Raw genomic sequence first — 14,495 nt, 5'->3', positions numbered from 1 at the left:
AAGCAAAGAATTTATCTAGGCTTTCCTTACAAGAAAATTACATCAATTCACGTCCAAAACCCTAGTCAAATTCAGACTGGGTTTATCCGAACTTTCCAAAACTGTTCGGTTTAAACTGGCTGCACCTTGCGGGTCCTTTTTGCGGTGGTAAACGATCTCGGATGAAAACAAGCCCAAAAGCAATCTTGACCGTTTCGACGAGACGAACAACTTTCATGTTGAAGGTTTTTTGATCACACATCATCTTGAGGGTCAGATCGGTCTTGCAACACAGGCTATCTCCTCACGCTACCCGTCAGACATGTGTCTGGTGGGGCGCGCCACATCTCGCCTCGTGACAGGGCTGCACTCCGATTGCTCTAACTTTTGCATACGAACTCGGATTTGAACGATTTTTATATCAAAATCAATCGTTTCGACGAGACGAAGACAACCCGTGTAGATCATTTTTTCATTTGATGTCGTCTTGGGGGCTTAATCGGCTAAACTGTACTTTGAATATAAGATCTTGGTACTTCGAGCATAGTTTCGGCCTTCGAGATGAAATCGGACGGCGATGACCCAAATTTCAAAGATGTACATATCAATAATACGGAACTCTTTCATGTAGATCACTTCTCCATTTGAGTCCATCTAGATAAGCATTTGAGCCCATCTTCAGCTTCTGGTCGGATTGACTATCACAACCTCCACCCCGGCAGGCCTTCCACCCGGGTAAGCTTTCCGCACCGACAAGGTTTGACCCCGGCAAGGTTTTTACACCGGCAAGGGTTCTCCCTAGCTCGGCAAGGTTTCTACCCCGGCAAGAGTTCCTCCTCGGCAAGGTTTCTACCCCGGCAAGAGTTCCTCTTCGGCAAGGTTTCTCCCTTGGCAAGATTTCACACCGGCAAGCTTCTTCGCCGGCAAGCTTTCCACGCCGGCAAGCTTTCCACATCGGTAAGCCCTCACATCGGCAAGGTTTTACCCCGACAAGGTTTCATTCAGCCGGAAAAGGCCGAATACTTTCTCACTCAGGGCCGGCCCGCGAAGTGTTGCCTCTAACTTTTGCATACGAACCCTGATTCGTGACCATGCCAAAATCTGGTGTCAATAGTTGGTTTATGCCAAATGCACCAGGCCGAGAAATACCGACATGGAAAGCGCCATGGATAATAGTGTCGAAGAGGATCCCCGTTCGATGCAGAACGGCTTGGAGGACAACCCTAGCCCTAGCCAACAACTCCTCCACGAAGCCGGAGAAGATAATTTCCAAGGTGTGCGTGAGGGTAGCCAAAATGATGGGGATGCGCAGCCTGACCCAGTGCAGCAGAATGTCATGCACGGTGGCATCACCCCTGCAGGGCACTTCCAGATTGAAACTAACAATGTCTGAGTCAAGAAATGCCCAAGATGAAGGGAAGCATCAGATGCGAGGAATGCGAGAGAAGTATGCCAAACCTTGGAAGTATTTCTCTCCCCATTGAAGTGATGTTGCGTTCTAAACCTTGGACCAATTAGAATTAGCTTCCTTTTCTCCTTCCCACACTTTCCGAGAGAGAAATTGATGTTCAACGAGTGATGTGTATATTGTCTATTTAGACTGATATTGCTAACTCCTCGCACATTTGAAGCAACCGACATACTAGAATTCTCTGATTCCATTTGCAAAAAGGGGTAACTTAGGGGGTACCTTAACCCTTAGCAATGCAAGTTAGGGCAATAGTTTCCATGGGATGCAGCCCCAGCTCCAAAGGTGATCTAGGGTTTCTCCATCGTTGTCATCCTCCTCCAGTGGTATATCGTTGGCCTCCTCCTTCTCCGTCGGCTCTGCCTGTGGGAGTCTGCGGTGAGCCTCGACCTATCAATGGGAGTCGTACTTTCTGTCTCTTGGGGCATTAGGTAGGTCTATGTTTGGTGGTGGCGAGATGATGGTGTCGCCATTGACATGGGATAAGGTCTCCCCGCCCGGCCCTCATTCTGGTGATGTTTCTCCTTATCTCGTGGAGGCATGTGGAAGATGGTGGGTCTTCTCATTTGGTTGCCTTAGGGTTTTGGATATCCCTAGGTCTTCCTTATATATGACAGATTCCCTGGTTACATTGAGTGGTGACTCCCATCCATATCCTATCAGACCCGAGAGGTTCAACCCTGAGTAGGCAGTCCTTTTGGTTTGCTCTTTTGTCAATTCTCGGCTCATCCACCCCAGAGATCCTTCCGTCTGGAGTCCATTTCCAGCTCCATCCTTCATATCCTCGTCAACATTGATTGGTGCAATCAACGGCGAGGTCCTGCTTGTGTCGTGGTTGTAGTCATGGACCCTGCTCGGCGGAGATCAAACCGGACATCACCTCGGTCCTCAGTTGATGTTGCCAGCGTGCAACTCGAGTCCACCCCGCACATGACCGAGAAGAGAGTATGGCGATCTCGAAGAGATAGGACGATGGTGACTGCGAGCACCAAAATGAGAGAGGGAGAGGTGTATAAATCTCGCGAAAATAACTAACATCAGTTTTGATTCTTCTTTTACTTTCTACACCGTTTGTTTCTCAAAGTGTATGTCACTTTAACGAGTCAACAACTCCTTTTTTTGTGAGCATGTACAATCTGAGATGCCCACGTACACTCACCGCCTATGATCGCACGCATGCCTCGTAGTCGACGGGAACGTCTCCTCCAATTAACACTAGTAGAAAACAGGGCTTTGGTTGGAGCCTGCCAAGCCCATTAGTCTTGGTTCAGTCAAGAACCGGGACCCATGGGGGGCATATGTCCCGGTTCGTGCGCCCAGGGGCCCGGCCGGGCCTCGGGAGGCATTTGTCCCGGTTTATGTGGACCCATTTGTCCCGGTTTTAGGCACGAACCGGGGCCAATGGGCCTCGCTCCTGGCCCACAGCCATTGGTCCCGGTTCGTGCCTAGAACCGGGACAGAAGGGGGCCTTTAATCCCAGTTCCAGCCACGAACCGGGACAAATGAGTTGCCTATATATACCCCCTCACCGGCGAGCAGAGCACTCCACACTGCTATGTTGTTTTTCCAGCGAGGGGAGGGCATTTGGGTGCTCTAGCTCACCTCCTATGCACATGAGATGTTCGATGAAATGCCCGAGAAACGCTAGTTAAGTTTTCTCCTCTCGAAGCTCAGCCTCCAAGCTCCATTTTCCCTGAGATTTGCATAGGTTTAGCGGTCCGTCACGTCTCGTCCCCGTATTCACTGTCGTCGATCGTCCGCGTTGATCTCGTCGCTGACACCACTGTGGTGAGCCTCTTGTTCTTATCTTCTTTCTGAAAGAAAAACAATTCTTACTTTAGATAGATACTTGTCTAATTTTCTTACTTTTGACACACATAATTATATAGAATGCACGCAGATGAACCGGCAATGGATGTACGATGACAGACACACCACCGAGTACATTAAGGGCCTGCATAATTTTCTCGAAGTGGCTGAGGCAAACAAGCAGAATGGTTTTATGTGTTGTCCATGCCCTATATGTGGGAATACGAAGTCTTACTCGAACCGGAAAATCCTTCACACCCACCTGCTTTATAAGGGTTTCATGCCACACTATAATGTTTGGACGAAGCACGGCGAAATAGGGGTTATGATGGAAGACAGCGAAGAAGAAGAGGATGATGACAACTATGTGCCCCCTGAATACCGTGATGCTGCAACGACGGAAGTTGCTGAAGATCAAGAGGAACCAGACGATGTGCCTGATGATGATGATCTCCGCCGGGTCATTGTTGATGCAAGGACACAGTGCGAAAGTCAAAAGGAGAAGCTAGAGTTCGATCGCATGTTAGAGGATCACAAAAAAGGGTTGTACCCCAATTGCGAAGATGGCAACATAAAGCTCGGTACCGTACTAGAATTGCTGCAGTGGAAGGCAGAGAATGTTGTGCTTGACAAAGGATTTGAGAAGCTACTGAAAATATTGAAGAAGAAGGTTCCAAAGGATAAAGACTTGCCTGACAGTACGTACGCAGCAAAGAAGGTCGTATGCCCTCTAGGATTGGAGGTGCAGAAGATACATGCATGCCCTAATGACTGCATCATCTACCGCGGTGCATACTAGGATTTCACTACAAAAAAGACACATCTTGTCGGAGTAAATGACCACGGGTAGCCTAGCCAGCTCCCCTTGGCTCTCTAGAAAAATTATAGGCGGAACAAGCCTCCAAGCATCCAAGGCATGGGGCCGCCTTCCCCCAGCTGGCTACCTCTCAGGCCGGCTGCGCGAAGGCGGCCCAGCACTAAAATCCTCATGAAGAAAACCACGAGAGGGCCGGCTCCAAGAAGCCGGCCACGAGAAGGCCGACTCCAAGAAGCCGGCCCCCCAGTAGGCGGCCAAGATCGTGCCCTCAGAGTCCGCACCCACATAACGGCGATGAGACGGGGCGTGGCTACAGTGAAGCCTGCCACCCTCGAAATACGGGACGCGCATGGACACAGTGCGTCGTACGGGGCGGCCATCACCCATCCGGCACGGCACTGTTGGCATATTGACCATGATGTCACCCACGACGAGCTGTCAGTACGACCCGTGGGTGGCGGGCCCCATCCGTCAAGGAGACACCCAAAGGCGGCCAGGCCTCCCACAGTCGGCCTGGGGTGTGGCCGACTCCCAATAGCCGGCTAGTTCCCTCCCTCGAGGGAGGCGCCTCATTAAGAAGACAAGACAATGTAAGGCTACAGCGATAAAGCCGCCCGGTGGCGGCACCGTAGCCATGCTGACCACGACAGAGCCCTCGTCACCAGAGGCGAGGCAACAGTAACTAGCCCCCGACAAGACCCTCAAGCGGTGGGCCCCATCGGCCGGCGAAGAAGCCAGCGGGCGTAGACGCAGACAACTAGGGCCCACGCCCAGCTGGATTACCATTGTACGCCTAGGGGGTAGGCCTATATAAACCCCCAGGGCGCCCATGCAAGGGGAGATCTTTTTGAGGAGTTTTAGACACCACATCGAGAGGAGAAGTAAGCTAGCCTTGCCCTTCTTCTCCCTCTCACCGAACAGCTCAAGGAGCCTCTTGTAGCTACTTGTCGATCTAGTGACCATGCGGAGACCCCGCAGAGCAGCAGTAGGGGTGTTATCTCCACGGAGAGCCCCGAAGCTGGGTAAGATCCGCCGGCGTGCATGTCTTCGCCTTATCCCGTTTCCAGGCACCGGCGACGTTTTGTTGGCTCCCACAATGATAAGCCACCCATTGGCATATGTAGCACCAACCACCCGACATTTGGCGCCCACCATGGGGCCAGGTGCACCATCGTCCGGAGACCTTTTCTGGACGGGAACCCTCTTCCTTCCCAGCGAGCGTAGCCAGCCCGGCTCGCCCAACGGCGCTTGCCCCGACGTGCTGCAAGGCGTCGCCGACGCCTACGCGGCGAGCTGCCTCGCTGATCTTCTTGGAGAGGCTCGCATCTCCGCCGAGCCCGCGTCCGACCCAGGCACAGGCTGCCCCGAGAGCCACCTCGTCAGTCTCCTCGACCAACTCCACGTCTCCGGTGAGCTTGCCGCGGACTTGGAGTCGGTTGGCTCCACCGACCCGATGCTTGTCAACTCTGACACGGCGTCGCTTGACGCCTTCCCCACCAACGTAGTAATCATCAACGACCCTCTTCCTTGAGCCGACAGCAGCGGCAGCGCCATCACCGAGGTACTGGTCATCAGCCACGGCGCCGCCTCTGGCGAAAACGCCAACGAGCCCTGCAGACGGCACTGCACGACTTGTCCACCCCCATCCTGGCCGACGCCGACGCCAAGACACTGGAGGCGCGTCGCCTCGCCCTCGTTGCGGAGGGCCAGAAGCTAGCTTCCATGAGACGCCTCGCCGAGGCTCACCAGCGCGAAGTCGACCATGCCGCTTTCGGCACGCCGCTTCTCGACGGGCCGAGCCGCGTCAGCGTCATCAAGAAACGTGGCGCGGCTATCGCCGACATGCTGGTAGCAGACCGCCCAGTCTATGCCACGCCTCTCGAGAACTTACGCGCCGCCCAGGCGGCCGCAGACGAGCTGAATGGACTGGGGCCCGACGAGCTCCCCTACATGACCAGATGCATCCAGCAGCTTATCGACGCGGCCACACAGCGGCATGAAGCCGGTGTCCGCGCCGAAAGTCCTCCCCCACGCCGAGAGCACGGTGCGATGTCCCGAATGCCGACTGCGGGCAACACCCGCGCAAGGAAAGAAAAGGAGCCGGCTGCCAGCCGCAGCCGGACTCGAATCTCCATCGAGTGTGACGCAGAAGGCCGCCCTCGAGCTGTGGAGCGGCGAGGCGACCCGCCTCCTCCTCCGCCTCGTGGAGAGAGATATCCTACTCCGCTGCCTATCATGCATCCGACTCTCAGCGGCCGACTGGGCCGCTGCGAAGGAGACGGTGAGAATGACGCCCGCCATGTGATCGACCGCCTAGCGCGATCCCTGGTTCTGGAATAAGAAAATGATGTCGGCCCGCCTTGCTTCGGCCCCCACATCCGCGATGAGCCCTTCCCCAAAGGGTTCTCGTTCCCAAGAGACACGCCCAAGTACAACGGCTCCGTGAAGCCGGAAGATTGGTTGATCGACTACTCCACAGCGGTTCGCATAGCGAACGGTAACAGGCGTGTTGCCGTGAAGTATGTCCCCCTCATGCTTCAAGGCACGACACGCACCTGGCTCAATAGCCTCAAGCCTTACAGCGTCAACAGCTGGCTAGACTTCACAGAAGTCTTCATCCGTAACTTCACCAGCACCTACAAGCAGGCACCCAAGCCCCGGCAGCTCTCCTTGTGTGTCCAAGGGCCCAACGAATCAACTCGCGACTACCTCAGGCGTTGGGCCGAGCTCCGCAATTCCTGCGAAGGGGTGCACGAGGTTCAAGCTATAGAGTACTTCACCGCCGGGTGCCGAGAAGGCACCCTCCTCAAGCACCGACTCCTCTGCGACGAGCCGACTACCCTCGACGAGCTGCTGGTCATAGATGATAAATACGCCACGGCCGATTCCTCAATGAAGACCGAGCTCCGAGTAGACGCCTTCGGGAAGGTGCTCGCTCCGAGTCCCAAGACGCTGGCAGGAGACTCCAGCCGACGCCCGTACCAGAACGACCACAAGCGCAAGGCACCCATTCCGCCTTCCGCCAGTCGGCAGGTGGCCACAGTCGAAGACGAACAACCCGAAGGGCGGCCCACGCCCAAGAAGTAGAAAGGCAGCAGGCCGGCTTGGCAGCCGGCTTTCTCCTACGAGCAAGCACTTGATGCCCCCTGCAAGTTCCACAGCGGCGCGAAGCCTTCAAACCACACGACCCGGAAATGCCACTGGCTCACGTGAATCTCCAAAGGCGAGGGGATAGTGCCGCCTCCGCCGGCTGGTCAGCTGCATCCGGCCCCTCAGCAGTCAGCCGCTCGACCAGTAGTCGGGGCTGTTCAAGACGAGTTCCCCGACGAACATGCCGCCTACGTCATCTTTATGAGCCAACCAGAAGATCAGCGTAGCCGGTGCCGACAGCACCAAGAAGTCAACGCAGTTGCCTCCAACAACCCCGAGTTCATTCACTAGTTAGAAAGGCCTATCAGCTGGAGCCGGGCCGATCATCCAGAGGTGATGCCGTCTCCCGGCTCTTAGGCATTGGTCTTGGACGCCACCCTCGCAACATAAAGGCGAGCTGCCCGTTTCTCCCGCGTGCTGATAGATGGCGGGAGCAGCATCAACATACTGTACCGTGACACCATGGAGAAGCTGAGCATCAAGACGAAGCAGCTCATGCCCAGTCGGACTGTGTTCCATGGCATCGTACCCGGCCTATCCTGCTCCCCAATCGGCAAGATCAAGATAGATGTCCTCTTTGGGGACAAGGATCATTTCCACCGAGAGGCAGTATGTTTTGAGGTAGTGGATCTGGAGAGCGCTTACCACGCGTTTCTTGGCCGGCCTGCTCTGGCCAAGTTCGTGGCCGTACCCCACTATGCCTACCTCAAGATGAAGATACCGAGTTCCAAGGGCATCATCACCATAGCCGGAGACTACAAGAAATCCTCCGAGTGTGCGGCAGCTAGTAGCCGGCTGGCCGAGTCCCTCGTGATTGCTGAAGAGAAGAAGATGTTGGATCGAGCTGTGGCCATGGCCAGCAAGCAGCCGGCCCTGTCCCCGGACCCCAAGGAGTGTGATGCCCAAGGTTCTTTCCAACCGGCCAAAGAAACAAAGAAGATACCTCTGGACCTGGAGCACCCAGAAAGGTTTGCCACCATCGGGGCAAACCTGGACAGCAAATAGGAAGGCGAGCTCGTCGATTTCCTCCTGAGAATCGGGACATCTTCGCATGGTCCCCCAAGGACATGTCGGGTTTTCCGAAGGAATTCGCCGAGCACAAGCTACACGTCCGAGAAGGTGCAAAACCAGTCAAACAGCCCCTCCGCCGACTATCGGAAGAGAAGAGAAGGATTGTAGGAGAAGAGATAGCCCGACTTCTGGCAGTTGGCTTCATTATGGAGGTTTTCTTTCCAGAGTGGCTCGCCAACCCGGTCCTCATGCTGAAGAAAAATAACAAGTGGCGCATGTGTATAGACTACACTAGCCTCAACAAGGCCTGCCCCAAAGATCCCTTCGCCCTGCCAAGGATTGATCAAGTAATAGACTCCACAGCCGGATGCGAGCTGTTGAGCTTCTTGGATGCTTACTCAGGCTACCACCATATAAAGTTGGATCCAGCTGACCGCCTGAAGACCGCCTTCATCACACCATTCGGAGCTTTCTGCTACCTGACTATGACATTCGGCTTGAGAAATGCCGGTGCCACTTTTCAGCGTTGCATGCAGAAATGCCTCCTCAAGCAGCTCGGCAGAAATGCCCACGTCTATGTAGACGATATTGTGGTGAAGACGGAGAAGCGCGGCACCTTGCTGGAAGACCTCAGAGAGATATTTGAAAACTTGCGCCGGTTTCAGATCAAGCTCAACCCCGAGAAATGCGTGTTCGGAGTACCAGCCGGCCAGCTTCTAGGCTTCCTGGTCTCCGAACGCGGCATCGAATGCAACCCAGTGAAGATCAAGACCATAGAGAGAATGGAGATTCCCACCAAGCTACGAGATGTCCAGAAGTTCACCGGATGCTTGGCTTCACTGAACCGCTTCATCAGCCGGCTCGGAGAGAAACCTCTCCCCCTCTACCGACTAATGAAGACGTCCACTCACTTCGAGTGGAACGACCAAGCAGACCAAGCTTTCCACGAGCTAAAGAAGATGTTGCCACGCCGCCTGTCTTGGCGGCACTGACTGAGAAAGAGCCCATGCTCCTTTACATTGCCGCCACTAGCCGGGTGGTCAGCACAGTTATCGTGGTCCAGCGCCCAGAAGAAGGCCGAGCTCAGCTAGTCTAGAGGCCGGTGTATTATTTAAGCGAAGTATTATCCGCCTCGAAGCAGAACTACCCACACTACCAGAAGATGTGCTATGGTGTGTACTTCGCCGCCAAGAAGCTTGTCGGAGTAATGGGCCATGGGTAGGCCAACCCGAGTCCCATAACCTTTCAAGACATTGGGGCAGGCTACGCCCCTCAAGACCCCAGGGCGAAGAGCCGCCTCCTGAGGAGTCGACGGCAGGGCGGCCGACTGCCCGCTCACGGCCGAGTCCCAGGGACGACTTCCAGAGAAGCCGGCTTTGGGGAGTCGGCCGGCGACTCCAACAAACCCATGACCTCATCGAATGGGACGGGGCAGGGGCGTGGCTACAGTGAAGCCCACTCCCGCCCCTTACCAAGGGCAGGCATGGCCACAGCACGCCGTACCTGGGAATATCTCTGTGCGGCGTGGCACTGTTCCCAGCCGGCCTTGACATCAGCACCACAGTACCGAGTCCTGCGCCCACGACAACTTGTCTGTACAGCCCAGGGGCAGCAGGTCTCACCAGTCAGTGAGACCCTAGGAGACGGCGAGAGGACCGCCAGTCGGATCCGTCAGGAGTCGGCCGAGCCCTCCCCTGGGCCCCATGCACCATTAATCAAGATGTGATGGGGAGTGGCAATAGTGATCGCCCGCCAGGCGGCGGGACTGTTGCCATGACCCCATGACCACGCCCGCATCATCAGAAGCACGGCTACAGTAATCAGCGGCCGGCAACACCTGCCCGCGGCGGACGCGGCCTGTCGGCTCCGTACCAGACCAGTCGGCGGGGCCCACCAGTCGGCGGGCCCCAACAGTCGGCGGAGAAGTCGGAGGCCAGAGGCACTGACTGCTGGGCCCGCGCCTAGTCGAATTACCATCGTACCCCTGGGGGTAATCCTATATAAACCCCCCAGGGCACCCATGCAAAGGGTTGGAACCCGGTAGCTCTAGACCATACCAGATAGAAGGAGAGAGCTAGCCTTGCCCTCTCCTACCTCTACGAAACAGCTCAAGGAGCAACCGTGTAAACACTTGGCCATAGTGATCATGTGGAGACCCCGCAGAGCAGCAGTAGGGGTATTATCTCCCCGGAGAGCCCTGAAGCTGGGTAAGATTCGCCGGCGTGCATGTCTTCGCCTCATCCCGTTTCCAGGCACCGGCGACGTTCTACTCGCCCCCACCATGATAAGCCATCCGTTGGGATATGTCGCACCAAACCCCCGACATTTGGCGCCCACCGTGGGGCCTGGTGCACCGCCGTCCGGAGATCTGTTCTAGACGGGAACCCTTTTCCTCCCTGGCGAGCGCAGCCAGCCAGGCACGCCAGACGAAGTTTGCATCGACGTGCTACGCAGCGTTGAGATCACCTGCGCAGCTAGCTCCTTGGCCGAACTTGTCGGCGAGGTCTGCCTCTCTGATGAACCTGCGTCCGACGCAGGCACGGGCGGCCCCGAGAACCTCCTCGCGGGCCTCCTCGATCAACTCCACATTTCCGGCAGGCCTGCCATAGACTTGGAGTCTGTAGGCTCCACCGACCCGATGCTGGTCGACTCCGACACCGTGTCGCTCGACGCATTCCCCACCAACGTGGTGGTCTACGACGAACCTCTTCCCCACGCAGAGAGCGACAGAAGCACCGTCACTGAGGTGCTAGTCATCAGTCATGACGAGTTCCCTGGAGGAGGAGCGCCCGACTCTCTCGGCACGGCGCTGCAAGACCTAACTGCGCCCATTCCGGAAGATGCTGACGCAGAGACGTTAGAAGCGCGCCGCCTTCAGCCCCTTGAAGGCGCGAAGAAGCTGGCTAGCATGAGACGCTTGTCAGAAGCTTACCAGCGGGAGATGGATCGCGCCGTTGGCGGCTCGCCGGCCCCGGCAGGGCCCAACCGCCTTGGCGCGGTCCAGCAGCGCGGCGTAGCCATCGCCAGCCTGTTTGGGGCTAGCCGCCCCGTGTACACTACACCAGCGGAGAACATCCGAGCTGCCCAGGCAGCGGCGGATGAGCTGGAAAATTTCGAGGGCGAAGAACGCCGCCTCATGATGGAGCGAGTCCAGCGGCTCCTCGGTGCGGTCGCCGCGCAGAACGAGGCCGGCTGCCGCACGGAGGCGCCGCAGCGGCCAAACGACGACCCGCACCGAGATCAAGGCGCGATGTCTTGGACGCCAACTGGCGGCGCCCGAGGAAGAAAGGACAAGGAGCCGGCTGTCAGCCACAGTCGGACTCGCATTACCATAGAGTGCGACCGAGATGGCCGCCCGAGAGCAGTGGAACGACGGGACGCCTGTCCGCCTCCCCCTCCCTGTAAGGAGAGGCGAGTCTCCCCGCCGCCTGTTGACCATCCGACTCTCGGTGACCGCCTTAGCCGCCGAGAGGGAGTTGGAGAGAATGACGCCCGCCACCGGATCGGCCGACTTCACTAGTCCCTAGTGCTGGAAGAAGAAGACGAGCTGGGTCCGCCTTGTTTCGGGCCCCGCATTCGGGACGAGCCCTTTCCCAGAGGGTTCACGCTCCCAAGAGACACGCCCAAGTATACCGGCTCCGTGAAGCCGGAAGACTGGCTAGTCGACTACTCCACGGCTGTCAGCATAGCAAACGGCAACAAGCGTGTCGCCGTAAAGTATGTTCCGCTCATGCTCCAGGGCACGACCCGGACATGGCTGAACAGCCTAAAGCCCCGCAGCATCAACAGCTGGGTCGACTTCACCGAAGCGTTCATCCGCAACTTCACCAGCACATACAAGCATCCTCCCAAGCCTCGTCAGCTCTCCTTGTGCGTGCAAGGTCCTGAAGAGTCGACTCGCGACTACCTCATGCGTTTGGCTGAGCTCCGGAACTCCTGCGAGGGCGTGCACGAGGTGCAAGCCATCGAGTAGTTCACAGCCGGGTGCCGAGAAGGCACCCTCCTCAAGCACAAGCTCCTCTGCGATGAGCCAGAAACCCTCGACGAGCTGCTGACCATAGTGGACAAGTACACCACGGCCGAGTCTTCCATGAAGGCAGAAATTCAAATCAGCACAACTGGAAAAGTGGCTCCTCAAGCTCCAAGAACTCCGGCGGCAGACGCCGGCCGGCGACAAGAGCAGGGCGACAACAAGCGCAAGGCCCCGCAGCCGGCTTCCAGCAGCCGGCAGGTCGCGACCGTTGAAGCCCAGTAGCCAGAAGAGCAGCCTCTGCCCAGGCGACTGAAAGGTGGCAAGCCTAACTGGTTTCCAGCCTTCTCCTATGAGCAGACCTTGGATGGACCTTCCAAGTTCCACAGCGGCGCAAAGCCGTTGAATCACACCACCCGGAAGTGCCACTGGCTCACTAGGATCGCCAAGGTAGACGACCTCCTACTACCCCCGCCTGCTGGGCAGCCGCCTCCGCCCCAGCAGCCGGCAGTTAGGCCAGTCGGCGCAGTACAAGACGAATACCCTGAAGAACACGGAGCCTACGTGGTGTTCACCAGTATGGCTGACGATCGACGCAGCAGGTTGCTGCAGCGACAAGAGGTGAACGCAGTAGCGTCAGAGACGCCAGAGTTCATTCACTGGTCTGAGAAGCCCATCAGCTGGAGCAGGGCTGACCACCCAGAAGTGATGCCGAGTCCGGGCTCCTACGCCTTGGTCCTGGATGCCACCTTTGCTACGGACAAACGGGCCGCGCGTTTCTCGCGAGTTCTGATAGACGGGGGCAGCAGCATCAATATCCTGTACAAGGATACCATGGAGAAGTTAGGAATCAAGCAAAGACAGCTTCAGAGCAGCCGGACAGTGTTCCACGGCATTGTACCTGGGCTTTCCTGCTCGCCGATCGGCAAGATCCTGATGGACGTCCTCTTTGGGGACAAAGATCACTTCTGAAGAGAGTCTGTTTGGTTTGAGGTGGTGGACCTTGAGAGCCCATACTATGCGCTACTTGGCCGACCCGCCTTGGCCAAGTTCATGGTGGTCCCCCACTACGCTTACCTCAAGATGAAGATGCCCAGTTCCAGGGGAATTCTGACTATGGCAGGCGACTACCGGAAGTCGTCTGCTTGCGTAGCTGAGAGTAGTCGGCTGGCCGAGTCCCTGGTAATCACGGCTGAGAAGCGGCTCCTTGAGCGAGTTGTGGCGATGGCCGGCAAGCAGCCTGAGGTATCGCCCAGCCCAAAAGAGTCGGAGGCTGAGGGTTCGTTCAAGCCGGCAAAAGAGACAAAGTAGATACCCTTGGATCCGCAGCACCCAGAGAGGTACGCCGTCGTAGGTGCAAACCTCGACAGCAAATAGGAAGGTGAGCTCGTCGGTTTCCTCCGTGAGAATCGGGACATCTTCGCATGGTCCCCCAAAGACATGCCAGGTGTACCGACGGATTTCGCCGAGCACAAGTTACATGTCCGATCTGATGCAAAGCCGGTTAGGCCGCCCCTGGGCCGCTTATCAGAAGAGAAGAGAAGAGTTGTCGGAGAAGAGATAGCCCGACTCCTAGCAGCCGACTTCATTATGGAAGTTTTCTTTCCGGACTGGCTGGCAAATCCGGTCCTGGTACTAAAGAAGAACAAGCAGTGGCGAATGTGTATTGACTACACGAGCCTCAACAAGGCCTGCCCCAAGGACCCATTTGCTCTACCAAGAATCGATCAGGTGATAGGCTCCACAGCCAGATGCGAGCTGTTGAGTTTCTTGGATACATACTCAGGGTATCACCAGATCAAGCTGAACCTGGCTGACAGATTGAAGACCGCCTTCATCACGCCGTTTGGAGCATTCTGCTACCTCACCATGACGTTCGGCTTGAGGAATGCCGGTGCCACCTTTCAGCGTTGCATGCAGAAGTGTCTCCTCAAGCAGCTCGGCAGGAACGCCCACGTCTACGTGGACGACGTAGTGGTGAAAACGGAAAAGCGTGGAACACTGCTGGAAGACCTCAAGGAGACCTTTGAGAACCTGCACCGGTTCCAGATCAAGCTCTACCCCGAGAAGTGTGTCTTCGGAGTACTAGGCGGCCAGCTGCTAGGTTTCCTGGTCTCTGAATGCGGCATAGAATGCAACCCAATAAAAATCAAGGCTATCGAGAGAATGGAGGTACCCAGCCGACTGCTGGATGTGCAGAATTCGCCGGCTACTTAGCGTCCATCAGCCGATTCATCAGTCGGCTGGGCGAGAAAGCTCTCCCTTTATACCAACACATGAACAAGACCACT

The sequence above is a fragment of the Triticum urartu genome, chromosome 7A, assembly GCF_056163025.1.
Source record: "Triticum urartu cultivar PI428250 chromosome 7A, HENAU_Tu73, whole genome shotgun sequence".
Taxonomy (NCBI): Eukaryota; Viridiplantae; Streptophyta; class Magnoliopsida; order Poales; family Poaceae; genus Triticum; species Triticum urartu.
Note: the sequence above shows the minus strand (reverse complement) of the source record.